The 6,809-nt window shown below is 42.2% G+C and overlaps 1 pseudogene; it reads right to left on the bottom strand.

The window, feature by feature from the left end:
- Positions 1 to 570: 570 nt before the first annotated feature.
- LOC136642405 (5S ribosomal RNA) lies at positions 571 to 691 on the bottom strand (annotated as a pseudogene).
- Between the last annotated feature and the right edge of the window lie 6,118 nt (positions 692 to 6,809).

Here is a 6,809-nt window from a genome sequence, read left to right as displayed (position 1 = left end):
AGATAGAACCAAAAATGGTTTAGGAATTAAAAAATTTCTCTGGCAGCCCAATTCTATTGGTCTTCTCCACTGGCAGAATTAGCATTCTGGCAGCAGAGACTTCCCTTACAGCAGTCCTACAAGTCTAGCCTCCAGTTTCTGACGTGGAGCAGCCAAATGCCCGTGGACACGCAACAGCAAGTAGATAATGAGCTGCCCCACTGTTTGTCCCCAGCAAGTGGTGTTCAGAGGCTGTGGAGTGTTCATTTAGCTAGCATGACTAAACAGTCTTTGATAGACTGATCCTTCATGAAATTGACTAAGGGTGCAATCCTAACCCCTTATGTCAGTGCTTTCCAGCACTGACATAAGGGCAATGCAGCTCTGAGGTAAGGGAACAAATGTAAGGGCCCTTACTTTGAGGAGGCCTCCGCGAGTGACACCCAACTGCAGGATGCAGCACATGTCCCATTGGCACTGGAAAGCACTGACATAAGGGGTTAGGATTGTGTCCTTATCCTATCAGAAGAGACACAACCCTCAGGCTCCCTGACTGATTGGCAACGTTCAGTCTCGAAAGACTATGGTATAAGCCTACAGCACCCAGTATTCCCAGACGGTCTCCCATCCAAGTACTAACCAGGCCTGACCCTGCTTAGCTTCCAAGATCAGATGAGATCAGGCATGTGCAGGGTAACAGTTGCTGCTAGGCTCCCTAAGTGTACCCTAAGTGTAGCAGAGAATCAGAACCGTCACCTGAGGGCTTTGGCTAAGAACAAATGCAAACAGGCTGCAATCCTAACCACAATTTCCTGACAGTAAGCCCCATTGAACAAAACAGAACTTACTTCTGAGTAGACCTGGTTAGGATTGTGCCTACATTGTGTTTGAACCATTGAACCACACTGTTCCAGGCCTGTTTCATATTGTGTACCCATTGGACTCCCCTCAGCATGGCAGAACATGGAGTCGACTGCGCTGGTGCAATGGCAATGCCCTGGATTGCTGCATTAAATTGGCATTCTGGATGCTTTGCTGCACTGGTGAACCACCGTAATCCATGATATTGCACCAATGTGTGGAACACTGAATTAAATCCTGTCTCTTTTTTTATCCTGTGTAGGACTGAACCATTAGTAGACTTCAGGACAATTATGAAACTGTGTCCTTCAGTGTCCTGCCTAATTGAATTTATGGTTCATCTCTGATTTCGACAGTATATTCTCATTAATAATAATTAATAATTACTGACACATCTTGGTTAAGTGCTTGCATTTTAAGACCAACAAATTACATTTATCTTATCTGGCCTAAATGCTAGACATTACTGAGTTTATTGCTTTCTCCTGGCTTATCAAATCCCAGAGAGCAGACTGCTCAACAGTCATTTATTGTGAGAGCTGTCCTTTTAAAAGCTTAATTTGTTTCAGGGCTGGTTTGGATGATAATTTATCCCCCAAACTGGCCCCATGCAATAAGAGATGTATGCTCACACAACATGCATGTTCTGGCTACTCCTCTCAATTCCTGGAGAATCTGGGGCCATTTCCTTTAATCCTGTGGGAGAGCAGTTTGTCTGAACTGTCTTTGTACATGTGCTGATAAGCTACAATAACATAGGTTTGGACAACACTCCCTTCCCCAAAAAATGATTAACAGAGATACACTGAATTCCTTCAGATGCATGGAAAGGGCTAGAAGCATGAGTTTTCCATGAGCCGGCATGTCTCATATTGCTTGAGGCTAGTCAGACAGATGAAGTATTGTCCAAACTGGCCCTACGTTGCCAAAACATTTTTTTACTGGTTACTGTGGTAACTTTTGTGCATGGTCTCCATTTAGCTCTTGAAGAAAAGAGGTTTATGAAAAGCTCTTAAACCATACACAATAAAAATGACCAGTGGTTGGTTTTAGACATAATGTGAAACCATTGTTTATTTAGTTAAACCATGGTTTTGTTTTATATCTGAGCGCAAGTGTGCCCATGAACCATAATTGACTTGGACCTACAAACTAGGATCTGATTTGCTCACCACAACTCATGCTAACTGTGTGTTGCACTATGTCTGAATTCACAAACAATTGAAAAACCACATTTGAGAGCTTTTGCTCTGTCTCAAGAGGTGCTGTGTCATGGTAATGGGAGTGAACTTACGGCCTTATGAGGCTGAATCCTGAGCAAATGTGAAAGAAAAGCATACAAGCAGCAATAACCCCTGATTTGTCTGATATACATCTGGAAGCTCAAACCATGTTTTGAAGTCCTAACTATGGCTGGTACATACCATGGTTTTATGTAATGTCTGAACTCAGGCAAGTATTATATAGTCAAGTATTAAATATTAAACAGTCAAGTATTAGATTAGATTAGATGAAATGTACCATTTATCACAGTTTGCATATGCTCTGTGTATGTGTGTTTCATACCACATATTCAACATAGGTACACTGATATAGCTAGGGAACATAGTAACAGCTCAGCAGAAGGTCCACATAAATGATCATTTTCATTGTAAATTGTACTCATTCAACATGTTAAAAAGCAATGGACATGAAATAAGTTTCAGTAATAGGCTCTGTTGATTATCAAAGCTCAAATATTTTAGTCTTTTATTTCCCACATTTAAATTCTGATCACTCACCCATGGTTTGCATCATGTACTTCCACTACTAAGAGTGTTTGGGGGGGGGGGGGAATTGACACAAGCATTTTTTCCTTGCTTGATTACTGCTACAGGAACCTGTAGACTGTGAGAAGAGCTCTGCTAGATCAGACCAAGGGTGCATTTAATTCAACATCTTTTTTTCAACAGTGGTCAGACGGATGCTCTGGGATGTCCCAAGGCACAAAGGCAGAAGCCCTCTTCTCTTTAGGTATACTTCAGATCATCAGCTGTAGTTGCTGTCCTGGGACTTGCTTCCTTCTTTTGTGGCTGCTTGGATGAGCCAACCAGGTAAAGCAACTTCTCTCTGTATCTTGGTAATTGATCATGAAAGAAATGCATGATCATGAAAGAAATGCAAAGAAGTGGCTTATGAGCTCTTCTTGTGACATTGCACAGATAAATCTGCAAAGACTGGAGGGAAAAAAAATATAGTTTTTTTAGCGATAATAGACAGAAGATATTATAATGCGCAGAGAACTTCCTTTGCGAGTTTAGTAGCAAGAGAAAAACAACAGTGGTTTGACTTTACTTGAGAAACCAATCAGAGACATTAAATGCCAGCCTGTACCAGTCCTAATAAGCAGACCTCGCTTAGGTGCTCATGAAGCATAAACAGCTGACATCCCCGTGCAGAGCCTGAAATGGAGGATTTCATGTTCCTGTTCTTGAATTAGGAATGGAACTTCAGTTCTCCGGATTAGAGAGGCAGCACGAAAAGCCCCAGCTCTTGAGTCTCAAGGAGTCTATTTTGTCTCTCATCACCACTTTTCAAGATTGGGGATTACAAACAGAAGCAAGGAGAGGAAATGGCAGATTGTCCTTTCTTTTTTGAATGCCCTAGGAAGAAAATGGTTTGTTGACTGTAGTAAATGAAACTGGAGGTGCTGCATTTGACAGTCCCCTTTGCAGCTTTTGTTTCTTGAAAAGTTGAAAACCTAAGTAATCTAAAGGCCAAACAAGACATGATCCTAGATGCAGAGGTGGACCTTTAAGTTTGGAGGATTCTTTTAGTAAATAGCACACGAGAGGGGTGACAAAGTAGGTCAAAACCACAGCAGTGGGGTTGGGGGGGCATTAATACTTTGTCCCTGCTGTGGTTTTGATTCCAATTGCACACGCACACACTATTTTAACTGGGGGAAAGCTTCCATTGGCTTTTAAATTTCCTAATTAAAATAGTGGGAGGGGGAGCTATTGGGATTGGAACCCTGATGAAGGCAAATTGCTAAAGCTACCCTACCCCTTCTTTGGTGTTGCTGTATTTCAGCTGCCTGCCCCCCCCCCACTTTAGTTTTATTTTATTTTTAAAAAAGCAAAAATAGCAGACCATGTTAGACATTTGTCAATGTTTTGCTTGACTCTGACAACTCACAGAAAAAAGAGACACTACTATCATACTGAAGCTTCTCTTTGTATGCACACTACACATACAATGAGATCTTGATAAAAGCTTTTCTCTGTTACTATAGGTTGTGTTACTAAACTGGCTGTAACTAAACTAGATTTGTAACTAGGGTTGTCAGGTTGGGTGCATCCAAAAGCCTGAGATTTCTATAAGATATTATTATTATTATTATTATTATTATTATTATTATTAACAGTATTTATATACCTCTTTTCAACTAAAAGTTCACAAAGCGGTTTACAGAGAAAAATCAAATAACTAAATGGCTCCCTGTCCCAAAAGGGCTCACAATCTAAAAAGATGCAAATGAATACCAGCAGGCAGCCACTAGAACAGATAGTGCTGGGGTGAGGTGGGCCAGTTACTCTCCCCTTGCTAAAAAAAAGGAGCACCCACTTGAAAAAGTGCCTCTTACCCAATTAGCAGGTATAGAGCTTTCTTATATCACATGACAAGCTTTGAAAATGGAGGCACAAGCTGGTATGGTGGAAATCGGCACCAAAGGACCAGCACTAAATGCGTGGGACTCATTAATGGTCCTAAAATGGCTTGGGATTAACCTTTGGTGCCTTTCCAGCTGTGGAGAAGGAAAAGGTGGGAAAACAAGGTCATTTTTGAAAAACTGGCAACCCTACACATATAAGAGTTTCCTTAAGAGAAACAAACAAAAAGTTCAAAACCTAGACAGAGCTAGAATAGACAGAATGTTTCATTTTTGATCTGATTATACTTATGGAAAAGCTGCCACTGAAACAGCTTTTAGCCACATTTATTGTTTGGGTATGTGATTATGGAGTGATCATGCCAGTTCACAGGTGTTTTGTGCAGCTTTTCTGCTAAGCTGTGCAGCTATCAACCATGCTCTGCTCAGCTTGGAGCCTGGCTGAACTGGAAGTCAGTGATGCTAAAATGGCAGCATTGCTAAATGCCACTGCACTGCTGCATATATAGGAGGGCTCCATGCAGCTGTACCAATTTTTAGGGGAACGACGGTTATGTGTTCAGTTAATCAAGATGCCTTGAAGGTACAAGAGCCCTGGTCTTTATAAGGTCACGCTATACCAGCAGCAGAGTGGAGGCAAATTCAGATATCTGGAGACTCTAGGAAAAGGCACAAAGGGTTACAGTACAAACTGTTCCGGACTGTAATGGCATTTGAACTATAAGGACAATACTGAATGGACCAGAGGCTTTATATTTTCCGAGTGCCCAAACAGCAATCTAATGCCTGGGTTCTGGTTTTGCTGGGCAGAGTTGCTTGTCTCCTTGTATCAACTTGAAAGGGCCACCTTGGGTGCCCTTCGGGGAGAAAGTCAGAATACAAATCAAATCAATCACAGAATACAAATAAATAAATAAATAAATACATAAATATTACAAGCGGCAAGTGACTGCTGCCTAGAGAAGCAGGCCCACACCACAGCAACATGCAGGAGGCCCCAGATTTGTCTAGCATAGTGTTTTTCAACATTTGTCCTCCATCGTATCACTTCATATGGTCCACCTATTTGAATTACCACTGCAAGTAATTGACGATGACAACTTCAGCAGTTACATCTGGGGTGGGAGACCAGGTGTGATGCAACAAACACCATTAAGAGGTTCAGGCTGGACAGGAGGGCTTTTCCAAACGCAGAAAACCATGCTCTGGAGCTCTGCCCACTGATCCGAGCCTCCTACTGCTGTTTATTGCATCATGTTCCTGGTCTCGCTGCTGGTCGGCAGGGGTCCAGGGGTCCAGCGAGCAACACCTCAAGTACTACTGGTGGTACCCATATCACTGGTTGAGAAACACTGGTCTAGAGATTCCCGACTCCTTGCAGGCAGCCGCCAAAGATGGAGGAAGGGCAGGAAAGTGATGATGTCACATATCATACCCCCTAGTAGGTAAATGTGGGGAAGAGATTTGGAGGTGCTCCATTCAACTTTCCGAGAGCCATTTTTTGGTCATTCACCAGACCTTGAAGTGTTTTCTCTAAGCACATCTATGTGGCTATGCAAAACAAGCAAGAGGCCTGTCTCTAGCCTGCAGAGTCTCTATCATTTCCCTGATTTGTTGTTATTGCTAATAGTATTAATAGGCTTGCTAATACAGCACAAAAGCAAAACGTATTGCAAGTAATAAAAAGCTTTTAGGGACAATATTTAAACAATAATGACCCCTGAGTCAGGCATTTCCTGGTGGCTAATGAGCGGCTGGCTGAAGTTGAAGGTCTGAGATAACACAGGGGGCTTTTAACCTCTGCAGCCATTAGCTTCAGGAAACACCTGACCCTGGGATAACTAATGCTCTTATAAATCACAGAAACATAGAAGGGGTGCAGAACACCTTACCACATCAGGATTGAAAAGAAAAACTTTTAACTTAAGGTTTCAGCAGATCCTGTGATCTGGAAACAGGAACAACTTGAGTCATTGCTCATGGTGCTGGGTTTGAGCATTCATTCTTAATGAGAATATCAGCCTGCAATAATCAACCATTAGGGCTATGAAACCCTCTAAGGACCATTTTTAGTTTTGAAAATATGCATCTAAGGGCACAATCCTAACCAACTTTCCAGCACCGAGATAAGGGCAATGCATGTCCAAGGAAGGTCAGGGAACAAACACTGCCTTGCCTTGAGGAGACCTCCATGACTGCCCCTTCAACTGCAGGATGCAACATGTGCCCCACTAGCACAGCTATGCCAGTGCTGGAAAGTTGGTTAGGATTGTGCCCTAAGATGTTGTAAGTATACATTTAACAATGTAAAGTTGTG

The sequence above is a fragment of the Tiliqua scincoides genome, chromosome 2, assembly GCF_035046505.1.
Source record: "Tiliqua scincoides isolate rTilSci1 chromosome 2, rTilSci1.hap2, whole genome shotgun sequence".
In the NCBI taxonomy this organism is placed as follows: domain Eukaryota; kingdom Metazoa; phylum Chordata; class Lepidosauria; order Squamata; family Scincidae; genus Tiliqua; species Tiliqua scincoides.
This window is presented reverse-complemented; position numbering and strand designations above follow the sequence as displayed.